Genomic DNA, 26248 nt, shown 5'->3' on the forward strand with positions numbered 1-26248 from the left:
ATCTGTTCTTTTGAGAACAGAATCATCCTTTTAATAACATTTGTTCAATCAGAGTTGGACTGAGCTTTAATGAAGTACATATACAGAAGCAGTCAACCATGGACATTCTAAAGAAATGTTACGTTCCTGGGAAGAGAAAAAATGTTTATTTAGAAGAGAATATTATTCTGTAAGCTTTCGTGCTTACAGATCTCTTGCCAATGTCCTCATTTGCATACACTAATGGGCCATTTCAAAATTTGCAGGGAAATCTTGGATAGGTGTGCTAATCACTTTTTAAATATTAGAATGATCGGTAAAGACTTTAATTTTTCTAAAATGCCCTCATTGTTCACTGTGATGAAACACCAGTCACATACTTATTACCTCTCCCCTCAAAATAAAAAGGGGGCTTGCACCTTTGCTAGATTTACAGTGTACACTTATGCCAAAGGTGCTAATCCCAGAGAAAATATTAAACAATTTATGGAAAGATTAATGACAAGAAACTGGGAAGTCTGTGAAATGATCATATCATGCAGATTTCTACTTTATAAGTAATATTTATTGGACTCACTGTCTTTCAATACGATTGAGAAGACCATGCAATAGTGTAAACAGGAAGATTTTTAATTTGTTTTTGCCAAGGTTCTTTGATTTGTTTCTTTTCAAGACAACTAATCTCTAGATATGACTTGGTAATTGGAACTCATTTTGATCTGTTTCCAAGAGATCATCCTTTAATTATGCAAAGTACATATACCCAAGGCAGAAATACAGAGTCTATTAATATTTGGATATCAAAAAGGATCATTTATTGCTGTGTACCCAGTTCATCATGGCTAATAGATGATTATAGCAGGACAGTGTGAGAATTACTCAAGGCCACGATCTAGATGCATTGACAGATTCAAGCAGCTTTTATTAAGCATTCCTTACAAGAAATCAAATTGTTTTGTGCCATAAAATTTTGTTCCCATATTTCTGCCAAGATAGGTTAGCTCAATTGGCCTAAGTCATAGGTAACACGAATATGCACAAAGAATTTAGTCACGTTCTTCCTGATTCCAAAATCACTTCCTTGGTCATAATAGTAGTAATAATTATAATAATGGTATTTGTTAAGCACATATTGTGTGCCAAGCACTGTTCTAAGTGCTGGAGTAGATAGAGAAGTAGATCTAGACTGTGAGCCCGTTGTTGGGTAGGGACCGTCTCTATATGTTGCCAACTTGTACTTCGCAAGCGCTTAGTACAGTGCTCTGCACACAGTAAGTGCTCAATAAATACAATTGAATGAATGAATTAATGAATAGCTAGATAGAAGATTGAGAAGCAGTGTGGCTCGGTGGAAAGAGCATGGGCTTTGGAGTCAGAGGTCATGGGTTCAAATTCCGGCTCTGCCACTTGTCAGCTGTGTGTCTTTGGGCAAGACACTTCACTTCTCTGTGCCTCAGTTACCTCATCTGTAAAATGGGTATTAAGGCTGTGAGCCCTCCATGGGATAACCCGATCACCTTGTAACCTCTCCAACCTTAGAACAGTGCTTTGCACATAGTAAATGCTTAATAAATGCCATTATTATTATTATTATTATTATTACAGAGGATAATCAGGTCAGACACGGTCCCCATTCCACCCAAAGCTGCCAGTCTAAGGAGTTTATAAACGCCCTCTCCTGAACTGTAAGGATGTTATTTTATGCAGACATGCTAAAGACGTGAATGTTGCATGCATCAAGATGGATGCAGGAGAACTCTGGTGGTCAGGACCTCCGTGTCACCAATCAATCAATCAATCGTATTTATTGAGCACTTACTGTGTGCAGAGCACTGTACTAAGCGCTTGGGAAGTACAAGTTGGCAACATATAGAGACGGTCCCTACCCAACAGTGGGCTAGAACTCATCAGTTACCATGTAAATTTGGTTGCTTTAAAAAGCTCAACAAGACCCTAAATTCTGTGGGATGGTATCAGGAATGGTTGAGTCAGAGTTGTACCTCATCTGATTCTTCCTGATAACTCTCAAATTAGCCAGGATCAATCCCTCTGCCAGGGGCACACTTATTCATTCATTCAGTTGTACTGAGCGCTTACTGTGGGAAAAGCACTGTACTAAGTGCTTGGGAGAGTCTTGCCCACCCTCGGGAAACATGCTGGAAAAAAATTTAATTGATCCTCCCATCTAATAAAGAATGGCGATGTACATTTTTTTTTTTTACAACTTTTGTCTCAGTCTATCGAACACGCCAGAGAACTATAGAGAACGAAAACCATTCCCAGTCTCTCTGCCAGCTCCCAGCTCTTCCAGCTGCCAATAGATTTGGGGCATATGATAAATGTTCTCTTGATGTTCCTTGAAAAGCTTTTTAGCCCCTGTACCACAGTGTAAAATGTGAATAATACACTTCACTGGCTTATCACAAAGTTGTGAAACTCATAATAAACACTGTACCAATGTACTTTGGAATTATAGCAGCAGCAGTCTTACAAGCCCCTGATTCCCCACCATCACATTGGACATTTTACTTTGTTGACCTTCAGGCTGCACTCTACAACATGTTGCTTTAATTTAGTTCCACTGAGTTAAGTGTGGCGGTTTGTTTTAGCAATTAAATAGCCTATTGATTGCTTGGAAATGTGTCTGGCGGCCCAAGAGTGATGGGTGAAAGATTGATCATCCAAACTTCTAAGAAATCCCAGGGTGGTCTAAATCCGTATTATGTGCAAATAGAAAACTCAATGTAAATCACAATAGATTTTAAGTCAGTTCTGGGCAGAAATTGGAATTTGTTCCATAAAAGAGGGTTTCGTTTTTCTGAAGGATGACAGACTTCACAGGCTTCAGGACCATATTATGAAAGATGCCGTAGACTCTTAAAGGGGCAAGAATCATGTTTATTGTACTCTCTCAAGCATATTAAAATTTCTTTTGTGCTTCGTTGTGTAGCTTGCTGTAAAGCCTATTTAAGGGACATGGTTTTCTTTGATAAATTCATTCAATCATTTATTGAGCACTTACTGTGTGCAGAGCACTGTGTTATTGTGGTAGAGAACAGAGAAGCAGCATGGCTTAGTGGAAAGAACACAGGCTTGGGAGTCAGAGGTCATGGGTTCTAAGCCTGGCTCCACCACTTATAATAATAATAATAATAATGACGGCATTTGTTAAGCACTTACTATGTGTGAAGCACTGTTCTAAGCACTGTGTGACTCTGGGCAAGTCACTTAACTTCTCTTTGCCTCAGTTCCCTCATTTGTAAAATGGGGATTAAGACTGTGAGCCCCATGTGGGACAACCTGATTACCTTGCATCTACCCCAGTGCGTAGAACAGTGCTTGGCACATAGTGCTTAACAAATACCATCATCAACATTATTATTATTATTAGCAAGTTCTATTGAGTGGTTTTAACACTTCTACCACAGCATCAGATTTCTAGGGATGCTTTAATAATAACTGTGGTATTTGTTAAGGGCTTACTACTTGCCAAGTGTTGGGGTAGTTACAAGTTATTCACAAGTTAATACCCATCCTGCAGATAAGGAAGCTGAGGCCCAGAGAAATTAAGTGACTTGCCCAAGGTCACCGAGCAGGTAAGTGACAGAGCAGATATTAGAACCCAAGCCCTCTGGCTCCCGGGCCCACACACTTCTTTGTGGAAACTCCTTAGGAAAATACAGGAAAAAGGGACTGTGACCCAAGGCCCCTGTCACCATGGCCGGGATGTCTGGGACATCTAAGGACTCCTGTCATGTGTCGAGTGTCTGACCTGATTATCTTTTATCTATCCCAGCACTTAGTGCAGTGTTGGGCGCATGCCAAGTGCTTAACAATTACCACAATCATTGTTGCCCTCCCTCTGCCCATCCGCCAAGCTAGCTCTCTTCCTCCCTTCAAGGCCCTACTGAGAGCTCACCTCCTCCAGGAGGCCTTCCCAGACTGAGCCCCTTCCTTCCTCTCCCCCTCGTCCCCCTTTCCATCCCCCCATCTTCCTTCCCTTCCCTTCCCCACAGCACCTGTATATATGTTTGTACATATTTATTACTCTATTTATTTATCTATTTATTTTACCTGTACATATCTATTCTATTTATTTTACTTTGTTAGTATGTTTGGTTTTGTTCTCTGTCTCCCCCTTTTAGACTGTGAGCCCACTGTTGGGTAGGGACTGTCTCTATATGTTGCCAAATTGTACTTCCCAAGCGCTTAGTACAGTGCTCTGCACACAGTAAGTGCTCAATAAATACGATTGATGATGATGATGATAATGATGATATTATAATCGCTATTGTCATTAATAATGTTCACCCCATCCACTCCCCAGCCACCCAGCCAGGAGCGCTTCCCCTAGTTGTGGTGCTCGAGTCGTGCCCCCAGCTGAAACGGAGGGCCAGTGGCACTTCCATAGACTCTCATCCATTGAGGGAATTCCATTGGCTCTTCCTGTTCTAAGTCAGAAAAGGGTCGGGAAGTGGGTGAAGAAAGAAGGGGACTGGTACTTATTCCCAGGTTACCGCATTACCTACCTGGCTTCATGTTGCTGGATTTTGTGTGTATGTTCCCTGCTGGATGGTGCTTCTTTCAGGCGGGTACTGTCTTCAATTCGCATTGAATATTTCCAGATGCCTGGTACAGCAGAGAACTCCTAGGCTCTCGGGGAAAAAAGATTTGTTGACAGCGATGATGATGATATTCCAAATGAGGAGATTATTAGATTATGATTACATGAATGTTCCGTGAGCTGTGCAGTTTTTCACAAGTCAACCCCCTAGTTCCCAGTATGGGAGTCATCATCATCATCATCATCAGTCGTATTTATTGAGCGCTTACTATGTGCAGAGCACTGTACTAAGCGCTTGGGAAGTACAAATTGGCAGCATATAGTCATCTGAAAAGCTGAAAAAGGAATCATGTTACAGTTCTCTTTCCTGGACCATTTTCTAAGGAACATTTTTGGAGCAATTTACCAAGCTCCAGGTGTTCTTACACTGTGTTGAGGGCTTTTGATAGCTAACCTGGCCTACGTTTGTGCAAGTTCTAATCAAAAACTTATAAACGTCATAACTCTTATAAAATGGCACCCTCAGGAGTCATCTCATTCAATACTTTTTAATCCTTGTGCCTTAAAGAGTGACTGGCCAGCCAACTATACATAAACATTGGACAAAGCATGAAATAATTTTCTGTGGTCATTTCTGAGCACTTAGCTCAACACTTTCTACTCCTGAGACAATGCCTGTAGAGCTTTTACCTTAAAAGAATCCATCCCTTTCAGTGCTGTCGATATATGCTTCCCAAGAATTGAGGAGAACTTTTTTTCCCCTGTAGCAGTGATTTTGCTAGCTCTTGGCCTGAGATCATCATCATCATCATCATCAATCATATTTATTGAGCGCTTACTGTGTGCAGAGCACTGTACTAAGCGCTTGGGAAGTACAGGTTGGCAACATATAGAGACAGTCCCTACCCAACAGTGGGCTCACAGTCTAGAAGGGGGAGACAGAGAACAAAACCAAACATACTAACAAAATAAAATAAATAGAATAGATATGTACAACTAAAATAAATGAATAAATAGAGTAATATCATGGGCTCATATTTAAATGGTAGATTGGCAAGAACCATTAAGTTTTATTTTTTTTTCCATTTTACAGTAATTTAGTCTAGTGCTGTGCTACACAGTAAACGTTCAAGTACCACTGAATGAATCAACTTTGTAGAAGTCTTTTCATTAGAGATGGCAAGGATCCAATTAGGAAATATAAAGATTATTATGCTTCTTTAGAAATATCTGTACAATCAGTGAAAATATAATTGTAGAATGGAGTTAGAACATTTGTATCTTTGGTGTTTACTTTGTAAGAATTAATTAAAAATAACCTTTCTGCATTCCTAAGCAGCTTCTTCAGTGCATGCCTGGAAAACATGTGTTGGACTTAAACATTTTAATGACAGGACAATTGTGACAATTTGTATTAATTTCAAATTCTTTAAGACATCATTTCATAGGCTGTTTAATATTTGCAGTATCAGAAGCGACAGGCTTTCAAATCCCATTACTTCTTTAATAGTCCCTGCCCACGAATGCCAACAATATTACCGCACAACATCTTTTCAGAAGAGAGTTAAAATCTACCAGTGGAGAAGAATTTCTGTGGACACAAGATATCGGCATAAATGGTATCAATTCTCACAGGTTAATGAATATTACTTAGGGAAGTGTTTAAGTTAAATGAGGGTTAGGGTTCTACAAAGAATTTTGTCTATATCTGTGTTCAGTAGAAAGCCTTAAGATTTCCTTAAATCTCTGTAATTATAGCCTAAACTAAACAACATTTTGAATGACAATTGAAGTAATGATTTTAGAACTGGGTCCAGCAGGATTCTTCTCTTTAGAGATGGGAGTACATATTTGAAGAAGAATTGAAAGTCCGTACCCCTAGAATAAGATACTTTCATTTTTTCCAATATTACTATTTCCCCTCTTCTCTTCAGTAGTACGGCTGTAATAATAATAATGATTTTAATAATAATTATCATATTTGTTACTAAGCGTTGGAGTGAATACAATCAAATCGGGTTGGGCACAGTCCCTGTCTCGCATAGGGCTCATAGTCTTCATCCCCATTTTACAGATGAAGTAACTGAGGCACAGTGACTTACCCAAGGTCACACAGCAGACTAGTGACAGAGCTGGAATTAGAACCCATGACCATCCGACTTCCAAGCCCATGCTGTATCCACTACACCATGCTGCTCCTCATAACATAACACTGCTTGGAGAAGCAGCGTGGCTTGGTGGAAAGAGCACGGCCTTGGGAGTTAGAGGTCATGTGTTCTAATCCCGGCTCCGCCACTTATCAGCCGTGTGATTTTGGGCAAGTCACTTAACTTTCCTGGGCCTCAGTTACTTCATCCGTAAAATGGGGATTAAGACTGTGAGCCCCACATGGGACAATTTGATTACCTTGTATCTACCCCAGCACTTGGAACAGTGGTTGGCACACAGTAAGCCCTAAACAAATACCATCATTATTATTATTATTATAGCATTGCTTCAGCATTAGACCTAAGCTCAGAGGAAATAATTTAAAGTCGAAACAGCATAGGATTAGTTATACTATCCCTGAAGGAAGTTCACTTCCTTACTTTTAGACTGTGAGCCCACTGTTGGGTAGGGACTGTCTCTATATGTTGCCAAACTTGTACTTCCCAAGCGCTTAGTACAGTGCTCTGCACACAGTAAGTGCTCAATAAATACAATTGATTGATTGATTCACCTAGGTGGAAAAATCTCTCTCCCTTAGCCCCCAATGGCTACCCATTTCCCTATGTATCTTCCTTCTTCTCTTGCCATGCCCCAGTCTATGCTTCATGCTTCTCGTATCCATAGTTTTTTAAATTTATATTCATGCCTTTCTCCCCGTCTAGACTATGTTTGTTGTTAGCAGGGAATGTGTCTGCCAACTCTGTTGTATTGTACTTTCCCTAGCACTTAGAACAGTGCTCTGCACCCAGAAAGTGCTCAAAAAATACAATGGATTCTCCAAAGAGAATCTTCTCCCTGTCTCTTGCTGTCTCCTCTCCTCCTCAGGTCCTTTGTTTGAATCCTTCCTACTTCCTGGGCCCCTCCCTTTCAAATCAGTGACACTACAGCTCTGTTCAAAGCCTACCTGGAACCGCTTTTTTCCCCCCTCCTTGTCTCTTAATCCTTATGAAGCTTTTCCTCAAAAAGAGCCTCTTCTTTCGTGCTAGGTCTGTGGCAGTTTCCCAAGCACAAAGTGGGGGGCACTCAGGAGGTGCTCAATAAATATCATTGCTATTACTACCACTACCACCTCTATTCAAGGAGCTTACAATCCAATAGGGGAAACAGACACCAAAATTTTTACTTAGGAGGAAAAATAATAAAACATGAGTAAGCGTTTAAACAGTGGAGTATGTAAACAGATAAGTACACAAGTGCTATGAGTGGTAATGAGTGCATAAATACTAGGTGGGTAGTTGGAAGGATATTAATTCCCCTACCTGTAGTTTAGTGTCTGTCTTTCCTGCTGGACTGTAAGCTCCTTAAGAGCAGGGATTGTGTCTGCGTACTCTATTATACTCTTCCAAGTGCTCAGCACACTCTAGGCTGTAAGATCTTAGGCAGCAGGGATTGGGTCTACTTACTCTATTAATAATGATAATAATAATGATGGTATTAAGCGCTTACTATGTACAAAGCACTGTTCTAAGCACTGGGGGGGATATAAGGAGATCAGCTTGTCCCACATGGGGCTCACAGTCTTAATCCCCATTTTACAGATGAGGTAACTGAGGCCCAGAGAAGTTAAGTGCCTTGCCCAAGGTCACACAGCTGACAAGTGGCGGAGTCTGGATTCGAACCCATGACCTCTGACTCCCAACCCCAGGCTCTTTCCAGTGAGCAGTGCTGCTTCTCATGTACTCTGTTGTACTCACCTAGGCTCTTCCGAAAGTCCTTTGCACAGTAAGTGTTCAGTGAATACCACTGATGGACTGACGACCTAGGGAGATGAAAATTAGGAACCAGAGCATTGTATCATCTTCAGAAACCAGAGCAGTGGGACAGGGTTCTGAACTAAATTGGAAAAGGTATGAAATTGTTAACCATTGCTTTAAATTTCTCCTTTTGGGCCTTTTATTATTACCTCTTTAAATCTCTATGAAGCATGGGAAGTGTTTCTTCCCAGTGCATAGGTAGCTCAGACAAAAATGGATGCCAGAGAACTGAACAAGGCCTGGCATATATTTTGCCAACTTGTACTTCCCAAGCGCTTAGTACAGTGCTCTGCACACAGTAAGTGCTCAATAAATACGATTGATGATGATGATGATGGCATAAATAGTTCATTCATTCAGTCGTATTTATTGAATGCCTACCATGCATAGAGCAGTGTACTAAGTGCTTGGAAAGCACAATTCAGCAATAAAGGGAGACAGTCCTTACCCACACCAGGCTTGCAGTCTACGTGCAGCGTGGCATAGTGGAAAGAGCCTGGGCTTAGGAGTCAAAGGTCGTGGGTTCTAATCTCGGCTCCGCCACAGACCAGCTGTGTGACTTTGGGCAAGTCACTTGACTTCTCTGTGCCTCAGTTACCTCATCTGTAAAATGGGAATTAAGACTGTGAGCCCCACGTGGGACAACCTGATTACCTTGTATCTACCCCAGCGCTAAGAACAGTGCTTGGCACATAGTAAGCGCTTGACAAATGCCACCATTATAAAGAAGCAGCATGGCTTAGTGGAAAGAGCATGGGCTTGGGAGTCAGAGGTCGTGGGTTCTAATCCTGACTCCACCACTTGTCTGCTGTGTGACCTTGGGCAAGCCACTTAACTTCTCTGTGCCTCAGTTACCTCATCTGTAAAAATGGGGGTTAAGACCGTGAGCCCACGTGGGACAACCTGACTACCTTGTATCTCCCCGAACACTTAGTACAGTGCTTGGCACATAGTACGTGCTTAACAAATACCATTATTATTATTGGAAGAGGGGAGACAGACATCAAAACAAATAACCGGCATCAATGTAAATAAACAGAATTATAGATACATACACATCAAAACAAGTAAATAGTTCAAGTCTTGCAGGAAATTTCAGCTGTTCATCAATGTAGTCTAACTGCAAGATGGTCCCCAACAAAAAATAAAGACTTTACTTCTGGAGTTAAGGTCAGTGGAGTTAAGGTTCACTGGCCTCAAGGGGCCATATTTACCTTCAGAGATGGAGAGCCAGGAGGGTGTAAAATAGTGAATTCAGTGAAGATTATGGAATATTGAAATTGCCATCTATTTTTTAGGAGGCAAAAAAATATTAATTGTGGTATTTGTTAAGCACTTAAAATACGTATCAAGTTCTGGATTAGGTGCTGGGGAAGATACAGTGTTAGCAGATCAGACACAGTCCCTGGCCCACCTATTGCTTGTTTTGATTAGCTCTGGTGTCGAATGAGACAGCTTTTACTTGGTGGAACAAAGAAGAAACTGATATCCAAGCACCTGCTGCATGATGGACTGAAATGGGACACTCCCAAGCAGATTTGACCTAACATACAACTTATGGGACAGAGTAAAGCATAGATACAAGCAATGGATCATAATAGCAGATAGCCGGGAGACGATAGGAGCACATATACCAATCTAGCGTAGAGCAGTGAGGTAAAAGGCAGTAAATAATTCAACTTTCCCTTTTTTTTTTTTCCAAAACATTGTCCAGTGACTGGGAATAGAAATAACTGCCCCACATCTCTTATCTTGACTTATAGATTTACTTCCTTTGAAAACTTGGCAAATCCCTTTAATCAGTCTTAGAACGTACAAAACACAATATTTTCCTTCTCAGGATGACTGATGTGAGGGCATTTATTTAGTGGTTAAGCGCTGCCTGCTGTTCCAGTCATCAGACTGGAGCTGGGCATGACTTTCATTAGATCTCCCCACTCCATTGCCCTACTACAGCTCTGCCATCATTGAATGAGAGTAAGAAGTCCCCACCTTGAATTTTGGCCCTTTTCCTTGTCAACAATCTCGCTGAGAAATTGAAAATGGATCTGCTGTGTAGGTCAGTCGGCGACAATCCGGCTGTAAAATTGATGTCTCCCTTTCTCTCCGATCTGCTTTTTTCCTGATTCATGCTATCCATAATTTAACTTTCTGTGGCTACAGACATCTTTGTATGAAGATGGATGTTAGCACTGGGGAAAGGCTAGAGAATATATTATTTTTACCTAAATGGTTTCACATTTTTACGTCACACCCACACACATATATAATTCAAAATTGGTTCCGAGATGGAATAAAAATGTTTGTGATATGCCAGTATCAGATTATGTCTAATTTTTGAGACTTAAGGTTTTAAATCTTTTTTTGCCAGTTGAATCAAGAAAAAAAGTATCACCTATGTTTAATTTAGGAATTTAGTAGAACATGATAAGAACTGACTTCTGACAACAGATTTGAGTGGTACAGTCATTTGAAGCAAGATAAAATGTCAGCATAGAAGCCTATTAAAGTGAACAAAGTTGGCATGAGAGTATGCTTCTATTCTAAAATCATACCAAAAAGCATCTCTGGGTTTAGGTGAACAACAGGTATCCACCTGTGTCTTCATTCAGCCTTTGCAACCTCAGGACAAGCAAAGGAAGAAATTTCTGGGAGCTAAAACTGTTAATAACTTCAAGATGGGTAATAAATGATGCCATGAAGTTCAAATGGGGAGGGTCAAAAGTAGTAAAGACCCAGCTGGCAATGAATGAGTTGGGTACCAAAAAAAAGAAAGAAAGAAAGAAGTCAGATGTCTTTGCTGCCATTATCAGTAGGTCACAAGATCATCTCTTGAGTCACAAGTGGCCAGACTGACAGTTCCTACTGGTACTAAGCTGCTTCTTGCTGGGCTCCATGACAAGGAGAGAATGCTTAGAAACCCAGCAAGAGCAGGTAAGTGAAGAAATTGCCGCTCAGCAGGAAGTGGCCTCATAAGCTTAGAAGCACAGACTCCGGGGAGCTAGCAGTGGTGTTTGAGTGCTTACAGCGGCCTCGTTTCCCCTCTTACCTGCTCTGGCTGCAATGAGTTTTCCTCTGTGGGTGTGAGAAGGAGGGTATGAGCCGAAAGAACAGGGCTGAGAAGGACCCGATGTAAGTGGGGGGAAGGGAGAGATAGGGGAAATCACTCAATGGTATTTACTGTGTGCAGAGCACCGGATGAAGCGCTTGGGAGAGTACACAAAATAGAACTGGTAGAACCATTCCACACCCATTGTACGGTCTAGGGAGAAGACTTTGTGTGAAATGCTAGATTACGGGGGAACAGTTAGGTTGCAGACACCTCATTGCTTGTAATCAGAGGAGCAGTGGGCCTAGTGGAAAAAGTACAGGCTTGGGAGTCAGAGAACCTGGGTTTTAATCCCGGCTCTGCTACTTGTCTGCTGTGTGAAATTGGGCATGTCACTTAATTTTTCTATGCCTGTTTTCTCATCTGTAAATGGAGATTCAATACCTGTTCTCCCTCCCACTTGAGGGTAGGAACCCTGTCTGTTAACTCCATTGTAACCTTCCAAGTGCTTAATACACTAATACCCAGTTTTAGGAGAGAATTTTAGAGGAAGAAAAGAAGGGGGATTTCTCTAGACTGTAAACTCCTTGTGGTCGGGAATGTGCTGACCAGCTGTTGTATCGTACCCCTTCAAATGCTTAGTACAGTACTCTGTGTACAGCAAATGCTCAGTAAATACCATTGATTGATTTCTTCCCCAACCAAGCTGCATCCAAAGTGCTGTCACCAAATCCTTTCGGTCCCATCTTCACAACACTGCTAAAATCCTCCCTTTCCTCTCCTCCCAAACTAATACTCTGCTGATCCAAGCATTTAGTCTATCCCGCCTTGATTACTGCATCTGCCTCCTCGCCGACCTCCCAGCTTCCGGTCTCTCTCCATTCCAGCCCATATTTTACTCTGATGTACGGATCATTTTTCAACAAAAACGTTCAGTCCATGTCTCCCCTCTCCTCAGGAACTTCCAATGACTGCATCCATCTCCTCACCAAACAGAAATTCCTTACTATTAGCCTTAAAGCACTCAATCAGCTCAACCTATCCCACCTCACCTCACTGATCTCCTACCTCAGAGGCCCAGCCCGCACACTCTGTTCTGGCTCGACTTGACTCACTGTCCCCCAATCTCATGTAGCTCACCCGTTTTACCACATCCTCCCCCTAGCCTGGAACTCCCTCTTCCTCCTTGGGGAAGGGAGTGTGGTCTAGCGGATCGTGACGGGCCTTGGAATCAGCAAGACCTGGGTTCTAATCCCAGCTCTGCCACTTGTCTGCTGTGTGACCCTAGGCAAGTCACTTCACTTCTCTGGGAAAAACACAAAACGTAGATACAAAATAATCAGGTCAGACAGTTCCTATTCAACATGGAACTCACAGTCTCAATGCAAAGAAGAATAGGTTTGGAATTCTCATTTTACACATGAGGAAACTGAGTTACCTGACTTGCTCAAGGTCAACAGCTGGTCCTCTGACTTCCAGGTTGCACTCTTTTCACTAGGCCATGCTGTTTCTCAATCACAGGGAATCTGGTGGAGAGGGTGAGCATATCCGAAAGAGCTAATGAACATCACTTCCACGTGGAGGATAAGACCTCGAGCTATCATTAGACTGACCATTTGACTCAGCAGTGGCATCCCGCCTTAGTCAATTGTATTTACTGAGCACTTACTATATGCAGAGCTCTGTACTAAGCACTTGGGAGATTACAACAGGCACATCCCCTGCCCACAACAAGCTTAAAGTCTACAGTCCTATACCCCTACAACCTGCAGAATAGCTGAGTGATGAAGATGAAGGCAGAGTGTGTTCTCCTTCCTCTGAAAGAGAAATGAAAGCATGATATGAGGCCCTTCATTACCAGAGCCTCACTTTTCCAAGGCATACTACTGGTTGTCTGTGGTATCCTTTTTCTTCCCCCTGCTTCTTTGGTTTATAAAGAAATACTGTCTGCCTGTAACCCTAAGGGTCAAAACACATATCATTTGCTTCTGCTGTGCTCTCCCAGGCGCTCAGTATAGTGGTGCACACACAGTAGGTGCTCAATAAATACCACTGACTAACTGAACAAATTGAATCACTCCAGTCCAGCACTAGGACTGTAACACCATTATAACATCTTCTATATAGTCTTACATTAGAATTCCAAAAACTATAAAATGAAATGCTTGTTTGGAAGGGAAGAAAAACACATGGAGTGTCAGAATTTTTTTAGAATGGGTAATCATGAGAAAAATGTCTATTTTTTTGTGCCTTCCCACAGACTGTAATGTAAGGTGCCGACTATCGTAAAGCAAACCATGAAAGCACCAAACCTAAGTGGTCCTACAATTCTCTGAAGCTGCATTCTGTATACTGAAGTGCAATTCAAAGAAACGAAACTGTGTCGGTGTTCAGAATGATCCCACTCATTTTGATGAAGAACTCGTTCTGATCATATGAATAATGGGAAAACGTAAAGTGATTGCATGGGTAAGAGATTCGATTATGAAAACAGAAAAGAGTCTTCCACATTTGAATTACAGCAGTGTTCTAATACACAAAATTAACTTGCAAATTATTGGTTATTTCAGAAGCTTATTGGTGCTGATATACTATTTTAACTTTGGTGGATTTTCCTTCAAACTAATAGCTTTAAAATACATAAAACAAAACTCCCACTCTCTCCCCAGACAATTTTGAATCAAAAATAATTCTAGCTTTACCAGTATCTGAATAATGACTGATTCTAAGAAGCTTTCCGATATTACAACAAGGTTTCCTTGCTTTTAATAAAAGCAGATTGATCTTCATGTATGATTGACAGGACAATCATTTTAGATAACCACAAGAGTCTTGGCTACCATTTGGTTGTCAAAGTTCAACAATGAAATAGGACTGCATGAAGTGCACTCCTTCAGGCTCTCATCTTTATTTAATAGAGCCATAATTGTTGTTACTCTCAAAGGATAGTGGAGAGAAAGGGAAGATTGATGTAAGGAGAATGCAGACACAAGGAAAGAATTGAATTGGGGAAGATTTCCGTGGCTCTTTTCAAAGACAAGTTATCATGACGCCCTCTACCAAGAAATGGGTTGACCCCTTTAAACCAATAATAATAATGGTAGTCATATGTATGTATTTGTGCCTTTCAGTAGAGATTTCTCAATATGTAGTCCCAGTATTGACTAACACCCCCTTATGAGCTGGGTAATATCAGTTTTTAAATACTTTTTTAGTGGCTTAAACAGATGGCCTTGGGGCAATAAATTGTCAAATTCCTGAATAATGGGTACAAGTCATTTTAAACACTTTGATAATCACTCACCCCACAACACTTGTGTATATATATCCTTATACTCTCCTATTTCCCCATCTGTAAATCATTTTAATTTCTGTCTCCTCCTGTAGACCATAAGCCCCTTGTTGGCAGGGATCTTGTCTACCAACACTACTGCATTGTCTTTTCCCAAGTGTTTAAGTACAGTGCTCTGCACACAATAAGCACTCAGATACCACTGATTGATTAATAATGTGTCCCTTAAAGTTCACCAAGGAAGGTAGTAGTAGAGTCTCTCATTCTCTGGGCATTTATATAAAAGCATTTTTATATAATGTTTATATAGCAGGAAGGTAGTAGTAGAATCTCTTATTCTCTGGGCATTTATATGAAAACATTTTTGTCTGTTAGGGATGGTTCAGATTCCATCTATCCTAGTCTGTAATCAGTGGTATTTATTGAGCGCTTACAGTGTGCTGCACACTGTACTAAGTACTTGGAACAGCAGCGTTGCTAGAAATGATCCCTGCCTACAAGGAGCTTACAGTCCAGGGGAAGTTTATTGACTAAACAATCTTTTGAGCCCAGTCATGGGCTTTTAGGTCCTAGTCCCTGCATAAAAATCTGTAACTCAACAAAAAGGAGAAATCTGTGCTACCTTAAAACATTGCACACCAGTCCTCATGCAAAACTGAATTCTCTCTGAAGAATCAAGATTAAAGGAAGTCTGTTCCTAAGTTAATAAATCAGGATTTTTTCAGGCGCAAGACAGGAGGGAGCAAAGATTGCTGGGAGCTAGAGCATCGTATGGAATCCCCCAGCTCCCAATTTTCTAAATCCAGATGTATAAAACCAAACCTGAGTGGAGCTCTGTTTAATCAGCCAGGGAATTGGGAAACACCATGACAGATGATCTGGATCATTCTGACTCAAGCCAATTTTTTCTTCCCCTCTTGTGAATCATTTGTCAGATTATATTGGGAAGAGTTTCAAGGCAAAGTCTGAAACTCATTGCTGATCTGAGAAGAGTGAAAAGACAAAAAGCTAATTCCTACAGTCTGTGGGAATGACATCAAGGTCTTTTTATTCTATTCCATGTGTGTATATATCCCCTCTAGACAGTAAGGTGCTTGTGGGCAGGGAACATGTTGTACTCTCCCAAGTGCTTAGTACAGTGCTGTGCACATAAAAAGTCCCTGTCCCTCATGGGGCTCACAGTCTTCATTTTTCCACCATTTGGGCTGTTCATGTTGGTTCACATTTGAGTCAGAATTCACCAGTGCGAGTGACTGTGGAGAATAAATCAGGGCTGGATTTTGGATATATTTTGTTTGGCTTCTTGGGATTGTGGTTAAAATCACAAGTGGAACTTGAGCAGGCACAGAGCCGGTTTACAACTCTGAGTTAAGGATAATAGTAAATCGGCTCATAAAAAGACAGTGGCCGCGGGAAAGTGGAGTGGTCTGAGAACAATAATTCCTTACCCTTATGTGTTGTCTTTTACCCAAGTGTCTCAAAATACTTTACCAATAGGCACCATTATCACCAATTGTATAGTTGGGAAATTGAAAGAGAGAAAGGTTAAGTGAGTAGGAAAATGACCAATGAAAGATAGTGTTAAAGTGTGATCAGGGATAGGATGAGATAGGTGCTGAGATAAATATGCTGGGAAGGATATTTGGCCCTGATGTGTTATTAATCAGGCAATTAATCAGTAGCCTTTTAGCATCTAATGTGTACTTTACTCTTTATTCAGCACTTGGAATGCTGTAGTGGTAGAAGGCATAATCCTTGCCCACAAGGAGTTTACAATCTAGTGGGAGACAGGCCAAAAGAGAATGGAATGATGGATAATTGAATAAATAAGTGTTTAAATACTAGGGTCTGTAAATTGATGACTACATGAGTGTGATAAATGGTTGTGCGTGTATAAGTGCTGAAGTGGTAGTCGGGAGAAAATGACCACTGGAAAAGGAAATTAATCAGAGAAACCCTCCTGGGTGGGGAATTTCAGGAGGGCATACATGTCATCTGTGAGATTTCATCTTGACATTTTAAGAACAAACCGATTTGCACGTAGTTCTCCATCACTATAGAGTCATTAAAGTACCAAGCCAAGATACTTCAGAAATATGCTCTGAATGTGGTATTAATCCAAGAGTGAGAATTGACAATCGAAAGCCCAGTGTTCAAAATGGGATTGTAGGCCTTTACGTGATCTAAATTGTTATTTTTCTTTGCATAATTTTTTCTGTGCCCCTTAACTAAGAACATTTATGTACATACCTTTGAACTCAGTTGTTTCTTCTCCTTGTAACTTATTTTAATAACCGTCTTCCGCACAAGATTCAAGTCATTCAATAATGAGGTTATAGCTTGGTTGTCAGAATGTATCTGGGGGTTCCATTTCAAACATCACTGAAGTGAACAGACTCTCATAAGATTTTTCCATCGGAGTCCTTGAAGCGGAATATAAATGAAGTGAGGTGAATGCTCACATATGACTGATGGTGAAACATTCCTAAGTGATTTTTTATTTAAGTGGAGCTCTCATTCAATCCTGTCAACGTTGAGCAGTATATAAAAAAAGAGCTATCTTCTTGATCAGCAGCAGTTAGAAATTTAGATTTCTAACACTGCTTAAGTCTTTTATGCAGCTTTTACAAATTCTGGTACAAATGATTCCCATGAAAGAATCAAATCAGTATCTAGACTAATCTTAAACACGTCAAGAAATATCTTGTGGCTTAAGATATGGACATACAGCATAAGCTTTATATTAACTCTAATATTTTAGTCTTTTCCTAAAGTCATAAGTACAATAAGTCCTGTCTACAAACCTACAACTTGACTGATTTCAGTACTGTCAGAATATGTGTCGTAAGACGTCAACTGCATGCCGTCAACAAAGCACTGTTTACTCCTGCTGTAATCAGGAATTATTTCTGTTGATGTTGTAGTCTGTTGTTGTTATTCTCTAGGGACAAGAGAATTTAAGTAGGAGTTTTCAGATCCATTTTTCCAGTAGGTTGTGTGAATGTAACCTTGCATTCTAGAGACTTATAAGTTACCTTACTCTCTCATTCTGGCCAACTGTTAATTAGTACTGCTGGGCCACCTCAGCAAGGTTATCTTTAACTATTGCAGGTGTTCTTTGAATGTGCTTCCATGGGACGGATTTCAGCAGTGAATTTTTTTAATGACTGCTTCCCAATATCGTCATAGAAGTTCACAGAGAAGAGTTTCCTTTATGAACTCTATCCTAATTCCAGTCCCACGTTCCATGTAATTTGGTCATGTTAATTGGAATGACATCAATCCTTATTTCTGGCCCTTCTTTTACTTTGTGGGTGGCAGGGGAAGGGTTAGACACAACTGATCTGTCACTGAGACATGGCCTTAAATGTATTAGTATCTTTGATATTTCGATTTTTCTATTTGCATGATTGGAAATGGGAAAAAGAGGAATGTTGACGTATTAGGCTTGATTCGGGTAGCTGTTCCTGTGTGTTCCCTCTAGATTGTAAAATCCTTGTGGATTGGGGCCTGCTTATTCCTGGTTTTTTTCCTCCATCTAGTCTCTCTCTCTTCTTCCTGTACCTGCCTTTCATGGTCTGTTTCTTCCTCCTTTTCCTGTCCTTTACTTGTGTTTTAATTGTGTAGTTTTCTACAGATGAGTTCTCTAAATCTTGAGTCCCAGCTACTGGCATCACTGTCACTGCAGACAAATTCAACCTGATGACTAGTTCCACATCGATGTGTTTTCTGATCTTAATGATCCCCAGATTCTTTCACTTCTGGAGATCTGAACCGATGTGCTTTTCTTCCAGGGTAGTCCGAGTCAGTTTCCAGCCACAGAGAAAAGGAAATTTGGAAGTAACCAGGTTTCATTATCATTCACCGGTCACCAGCTCTGTGCTTAGCTGTGTGGGGCTGAAGGAGGTGGGCTTTCAGACCAGAACTCTTTTTCATAATCCAAAGGTTGTTAAACCTCAAACAGTGAAAGCAGAATTGAACTGTGGATCTTGAGCTGAGGAGCTAACATTTTACTCACTCATTAGGATTATGAAACCCTGCCAAAGCTTGTCAGTGCAGTCATCCTGTTTCATTTGCTGTTAGATCAAGGGAGCATCTTAGAAAGTTTAGCTAAGAGATGCATTGTTTTCACCTGTCTCCATAATTCATGATACAATTTAGACTGCCTGCATAATGGGGAAATACTTTCAGAGGAAAATCTATGTCATAAACTCAGTAACTTATAACAGTATTGGACAGTGCATAGCTGTATGATTATTCATTACCCTCATTTTGACCATGTAATCAAACTTTTCCTATAAAGACACATCTTTAGAGTGGACTATTTTCCTTCACGACTTTCATTTTATGAACTTTTTAGCATTTCGGGCTACCCAGGCGTATGATACTTAAGATCTTAACATTGGCAAAACAGTGAGTTGAAAAGAAGGATCAAATTATCAGCATATTCCTTACTTCCAAAAGAACCCCTTAGGTATGTCTTCGATCTCCCAGCCTAGCTGACTGAAGTAAATGAAAATATATGAGGAGATCCATTGGAGTATAAGCCCCTTGTCACTAAGAAACATGTCTCTTTCTTCTGATGTACTTTTCCAAGGGCTTAATAAGGACTTCAGTAAATTCAATTACCATTACTGTCCTAAAGGGTAGGAGGTGATGCTACTTAAAAATAAAATTTTGATTGGTGGTGTGAGTGAGGCTAAGATCAGAAACTCCAAGGAAGGGTATATAACTGTTATATTATTTCTTAATACCTTAATCTAAATCCCTTCTTTTGCCATAAAATTTCTCCATCTTGTCCCGTCCTGAGAAGAAATTGATAGTGTCTGCTCCCTATCACCTTTATAATGTTTGAAAAATATAATTTGGTTCTCCTTTTTAGCCTTTGTTTGTTTGGACTGAATCTCAATTCCATTAATATTTTCTCCTAAGCACTCTTCATTGACTATTCAGTAATACTGGGCAGATTTCATCTTGATTTTGAAGATTTTCCTGGGTATGTTCACACAATATTCAGCTTGCAAATTATCTCTCTCAGGAAAAGGGCTTTTATAAACATTTCAAGCAATACCGTATTTTAGTGAAATGATCTCATTCTATTGATATGCTATCATTTCACTTAAAAATTTAATTTGCCACTACATCAACAGTTTGGGACTCAGAGTAATGATTGCTATGAATATTTAATGTTGAAATAGTTGTGTTTACAGGGATCCAGATGGAACTTCCCCAAACAACATTGCTATTAAGGGGCCGACTCATAACAAGTGCCTTCATGACAATTAAAGGAGTTACTTGAGCACTTACTGTGTGTAGAGCACGGTACTAAATGCTTGGGAGACTACAATGCAACAGAGTTAGTAGGCACGCTCCCTGCACACAAGGAGGATCTAGATCTAGTCTAGAGTACCTACATAATCCTGAAACTCTTGCAACGAACAGGTTATCAGCAGCAACACTGTAGAGAGCACTGAATTAATGTCAGTCTTGTAGAACCAAGGTTAGTCAGTTGGCCATCAAGGTTCCGACCCACGTGATTTTTTATAGTGCCTAACTGTGACAATTTGTAGCTGCCTAAACTGTTAGCGATTCAACTACATTCTCCTGTTCTCTACCCTTGGCTGCAGGGAGATAGAGTTGTACTGTCTTAGGCAGGAATTTAAGGCTCTAAATCCTAAGGAATGTATTAGGTAACAGAACAGAAAGTGTTCATAGATGATGGGATGGAAGAGGGAGAAAAGAAAAATATTCAGCAAAACATTGCCCCGCCCCAATAGGAATCAGTCACTTTAGGAAGCCATAGCCCTTATATCACTCCTAATTCTTCACTAAGATTTATTCTCACAACTAGTTCTTCAATGCAGAAATCATATCATTCTGTATTCTGGGCAAACTAATTTGAGCAGTAAAATCTATTCCCTCTGATTCTGTATTCTAAAACTAATTCCTTCCTGACTATAGACAGTAGTAATCATGAGTCAAAATTCCTTCCAAAAGTGGGTCTGATTCTTTTGATGAAAAGGTGAAGTCATTCCTAATATTTTACATTACAATTAAGAAAACTTTCTATTCCTAGATCCTGCTCAGAATTCAGATGCTCTGGGTTTTTCATTTTTGTTCATATTTCCCCTTCAAATCGTCTTTCATATTTTGACTTCCCTTCAAACTTTTCTTTTGGAGAATTTGGGGGTTGCGGGGGCGGTGGGGTGGGCGGTTATGGTTTTTGTTAAACACTTACTATGTGCCAAGTACTGTATGCAGTGCTGGGTGGATATAACTAATCAGGTTGGACACAGTCCATGTCACACATGAGGCTCACATTTTTCATGCCCATTTTACAGATGAGGTAACTGAGGCCAGGAGAAATTAAGTGACTTGCCCAAGGCCCCACAGCAGACAGGTGGCAGAGCTGTGATTAGAACCCAGGTTCTTCTGAAGCCTTCTGTGCTCTATCCACTAGGCCATTCTGCTTGTCAATACTCTTTTCTACACTAGACTTGGATATGTCTTTGTACAAAACCTTATTTCCCACAGAGAAATTGCATCCTGTATTACTTCTCTATCAGTAATCTTTTGAAGTTTCTTCCTTCCCCTGCCGCTAGACAATAAGTCATTTGAGGGGAAAGATCATGTCCTTTAATTCTTTTGTTCTCTCCCAAACACTTAGCACTTACTCTTGACAAAATTGGCACTCAAAGCATGCTTGTGATTGATTGATTTAGAAGTGGAAAAAAAACACCCACCCTCTCTTTACTGTTATGTTACGATTAAAACTAATTATTATTCCTATTGAGTGCTTTCTTTGTCAAAGGTCCTATACTAATCACCAGGGTAAATACAAGATGAACAAGTCAGACACAGTAAGAAGCAGTTTTGAGGTACAAAACTATCTGCATACTTTAAAAGTTATGATTGTGAATTTTGAAAATATCATTAGTAAAGCTTTGAAGTGAATATGCTGTCTGCTTCCATATGAAGCCCCCTTCCAAAAGTCAATGAAAATAATTATTAAAAATTATTTTTCCAGATAAAGAAATCAGAAATTGATTCTTTCCTTAAACTGTGTAAAATTGCCAAAGGCATTTAATAAGTCTTTTGAGACACAAATTGCTGTACATTTCTCTTATTAAAGGAGATAGAAATCAGAAAGTCATATATTTAGTGAAAAAGTAATGCCCTTTAATGAGAGAGAATATTCTAATTCCTCTAGTGATCTTGATGTCCTTTTGGATCCTTCGTGACCACAGAGTTCCTGGACAATATTCTGACCATTGAAAATTCTGGTTCCCTAAAGGAGAAATAAATTATAGCATATCTGATGTTGGGCTTGGAGCTTTGAGTCATGATGGTGGAAAGAGCTCTGTGAGTTAATAGTGACTGTTTTTTTAAATCATGCGTCCGAAGTGCACAGTGGCGTCCCTAACGTACTTTGTGGACAAATTCAGAACCGTCTGGTGTGAGCATCTTCCTCTCAGCTTTCCCAACTCCTTTCCATGCAAACATCCACTCTGTCATTCATCCCAGCCATGTGTCACCACTACGCTGGTCCAGGAATTTGTCATGTCCCGGCTTGACTACTACATAGGTCACCTCATTGATCTCCTTGCCACCGGTCTGTCCCCTCGTCAGTCCATACGGCACTCTGCTGTCTGAATCATTTTCCTTAAATGTCATTCTGCACCGACACCTCTAACAGCTACCCATTCCACTCTGCATCACCTAGAATCTGATAACCAGTGGCTTTAAAGCACAGCTCTCTCCCTTCACTCTCTTCTCCCATTCCCCCCAGGCATGTATGCTTCATCCCTCTCAAGCTAACATATTCATGTGCCTTGTTCTCATACTTCCCACCCCTGACCTCTTATTCGTGCCCTTCTCCCTAGATAGAACTCCCTCCTCCTTCAGCTCTGACAGACCACAAAACTCTCCCCACCTTCAAAGCCCTTATAAAAGCTCAGCTCCTTCAGCCGGCCTATCTGGATTAATTTCAAATCTCCCCACTTGGTATTCTCCCACTGTCACTTCAGCCCTTCTTTACAGAAAACATACTATAATGACATTTTGTGGAAGTGTTTCTCCTAATTGGGGCCCCTCCCTCAGCCTCCCCTTGAGTGGGCACCCCAGTGGCTGGACTTTAAGACCCAAATTAAGTTGTTTAATTCAAGACAGGGCAAGGCAAGAGCAAGGACAAAAGCTTTGCAAAAGCTCATTCTCTCCTTATTAGCCATAAAGAGAGGAAGGGGACATAAATTGGGGCATAAAAATCCCCCACCTTTTTATGGCATTTGTTAAGGACTTACTATGTGCCAGGCACTACACTCAGCGCTGAGGTAGATACAAACTAATCATTTTTGACACAGTCCATGTTCCACATGAGACTCACAGTCTTAATCCTCATTTTCAGATGAGGGAACCGAGGCACTGAGAAATGACTTGTCCAGAGTCACCCAGCAGACAAATGCCAGAGCCGAGTTTAGAACCCAGGTCCTTCTGGCTCCCAGCCCCGTGCTTCATTAGGCCACACTGCTTCTCATGAGGATGGCTCACTTCCGACCCAACTTGAGGAAGAGTGGCCATTTTGGTAAGGAGCTGGTAGTCTCCATTTTTTGACAGTTGTAAGCAGTTGCCATCTAGGTGGGGGGCTGCAACGCTGTCCTCTCTGTGGTGGTACTTGTTAAACGCTTACTACGTGCCAAGCAGCTTGGTGAGGGGGGTTGGGAGGGGGGGGGGGGGATACAAGCAAATTGGATTGGACTCAGTCCCCATCCCACATGGGGCTCACAGTCTTAATCCCCATTTTACAGATTAGGTAACTGAAGCACAGAAAAGTGAAATGACTTGTCCAAGGTGACACAGCAGACAAGTGGAGGAATCGGGATAAGAACCCATGACCTTCTGATTCCCAGGCCCATACTCTATTCACTAGGCCATGCCTAGTGAATGGTAGGTTTACCAACCCTACCATCTGAAATCAGGTCTGTGCTATGTATTTTCTATTCGAAATACCTACTTCTTCGTTGCATTGTGTGCAAAACTGGCTCTCAAGATCAATACTCCTGCTGTGTGCAAGGATGTGGCAACATATATTCAGAAAGCACCATGTCTTGCACTGTGGATAGTTGGCATTGTAACTGCCCCGTTTATCACTCAGACCATATCTGTAGAAAAATACAACTTGAAAGGGAGGAAAGGAAAGCACAGTGTTCTGTCATGGAAAAAATGCCCAATCAGTCAACTCATCTTCCCTCTCTTCAGAGGCAATTAGCTGCAGCTGTATCCCAATTAAATTCTATGGCTCACAGGTGTTCACAGCAGAAAATGTCAAAATAAATCCACTTACTTAAAATCTTTAGAGTTGTAAATCAAGCCTTTATCACCGAAGTTTGCTTCTTGGAAAATATCTTAAAACAACTCTTTTTGATAACAGAACTCTTGAAGACAGGGCAAGGTAAGAACAAGGACAAAAACCTTGCAAAAGCTCATTCTCTCCTTATTAACCATAAAGAGAGGAAGGGGCCAGTTTGCCACATTCATTCACACAGCCAACAGAACCAGCTGTCACCCAATTAAGTACATTTCTCAAATGTTTATGGGAAAATATTCATAATTACCCAATCACATCTACATGCTTCACGACTCCTGGGTTTTTTGGATCATCTTTCTCCAGAGAAAACATCAGATGCAGTGTGTTGCAGAAATGATAACTAGAAACAAGTTATCTTCTGATAGGTTTTAAAGGAAGGGAGAGGATCTGGACCTGAAATCTTGTCATCATCAGTGGTATTTATTGAGCACTTACTATGTGAGGAGCACAGACTGCTTTTTATACTTATCCTCTGTTTGCCTGCAGTCCTAGTTGAAAGTCAACAGATTATTATATTATGTTACCAATATATAAAAGAATAATAGTATATAGATCAACCAACAGTATCTATTGAGTATCTTGAGTATTGAGTAACATATTTATTACTCTGTTTATTTATTTATTTATTTTGCTTGTACATTTCTATCCTACTTATTTTACTTTGTTGGTATGTTTGGTTCTGTTCTCTGTCTCCCCCTTTTAGACTGTGAGCCCACTGTTGGGTAGGGACTGTCTCTATGTGATGCCAATTTGTACTTCCCAAGCGCTTAGTACAGTGCTCTGCACATAGTAAGCGCTCAATAAATACGATTGATTGATTGATTGATTCTGTGTGCAGAGAACTCTACTAGGTGCTTGGAAGCTGTAGGAGATATGATCCCTGCCCACAAGAAGGTTCCAATCTAATGTGGGGTGACAAGTACAAAAGTAATTTACATGGTATTCTTTGACCGGCTCTATTTTAAAAATATATACAACTTGACCCTGTGTTCCATATGACAAACCACCTCAGAGACATTCATCTTCCTATGAAATTAGAAAGCAGAAATTAGAAGATAGCCACACTCGCTTCAGTGATGAGTCGCCCTAAAAAATTCCAAGTGGCTTTGTGGTTATTCAGCAGCTGTTGTGATCACATTAGAGGTAGGAAGGTTTGACAGGGTCAAATGGAATGATGTCTGAAAATTTTCTGGATTGGAAAAAACTATTGAAAAAACTATGAAATAATTATTATTATTGCAAATACAAAATGGTTTTAGTTATCCCTCCTACCTAAATCTAATTTATTGGGAATACTTTTTAGTATCAAAATCACAAATAATCTCAGTCAACAAGCAAAAGAGCAGATGCTCAGGTTGAATGTATCTAGTTCTTTCAGTCTATTTTGCCCAGACGAGATGACGGTATCATTTTTATTGGAAACCAAGTCATGGGACACTACCCTAACCTTCAAGAGAAGCCGTATGGCCTAGTGGAAAGAGCCCAGGCCTGGAAATCAGAGGACCTGGATTCTAATCCCAACTGTGCCACTTGTCTGCTATGAGACTGTGTGACAACTCACTTCGCCGTGCCTCAATTACATCATCTGTAAAATGGGGATTAAGATTGAGCCCCATGTGGGACATGGACTGTGTCCAACCTGATTAGCGCATATCTACCCCAGCATTTAGGTACAGTGCCTGGCAAATAGTAAGCACTTAGCAAATACCATTTAAAAAATAAAACTACTGCCATGTTCCCTTTTTCTATTACTATAAAAACAGGAAATGGGAGGGAGATTCTGGGATATCGTCACTACTAACCTGATAGTGCTGTAGGGCCTGCATTGATTAGCTATGGCACATGCTCCAGCCTCAACATGGAAAACCGATGCCCCAACTTTGGGTTGGTGCATGGCATTCTGACCAGTTTCACTCCATGGCACCTTGTACTTTTTTCTAACTTGGCAACGGACTGCTTTCCTGACTAAATCTGTACGTGCGATTAATTTGTATTCTTAGTTTCCTTTATTAGAAGAAATTTGATTAATAGGGATACT

The 26248-nt window shown here is 40.6% G+C and overlaps 1 long non-coding RNA gene across 1 annotated transcript in view; it reads right to left on the bottom strand.

The window, feature by feature from the left end:
* Positions 1–4616, bottom strand: part of LOC119937039 — a 56349-nt gene extending 51733 nt beyond the window's left edge. Inside the window, exon 1 of the long non-coding RNA XR_005453910.1 lies at positions 4509–4616. This is a non-coding gene — a long non-coding RNA (uncharacterized LOC119937039). The remainder of the gene's footprint in view (positions 1–4508) is intronic.
* Positions 4617–26248: the final 21632 nt, after the last annotated feature.

This window comes from Tachyglossus aculeatus, chromosome 14 (assembly GCF_015852505.1).
Source record: "Tachyglossus aculeatus isolate mTacAcu1 chromosome 14, mTacAcu1.pri, whole genome shotgun sequence".
Lineage (NCBI taxonomy): Eukaryota > Metazoa > Chordata > Mammalia > Monotremata > Tachyglossidae > Tachyglossus > Tachyglossus aculeatus.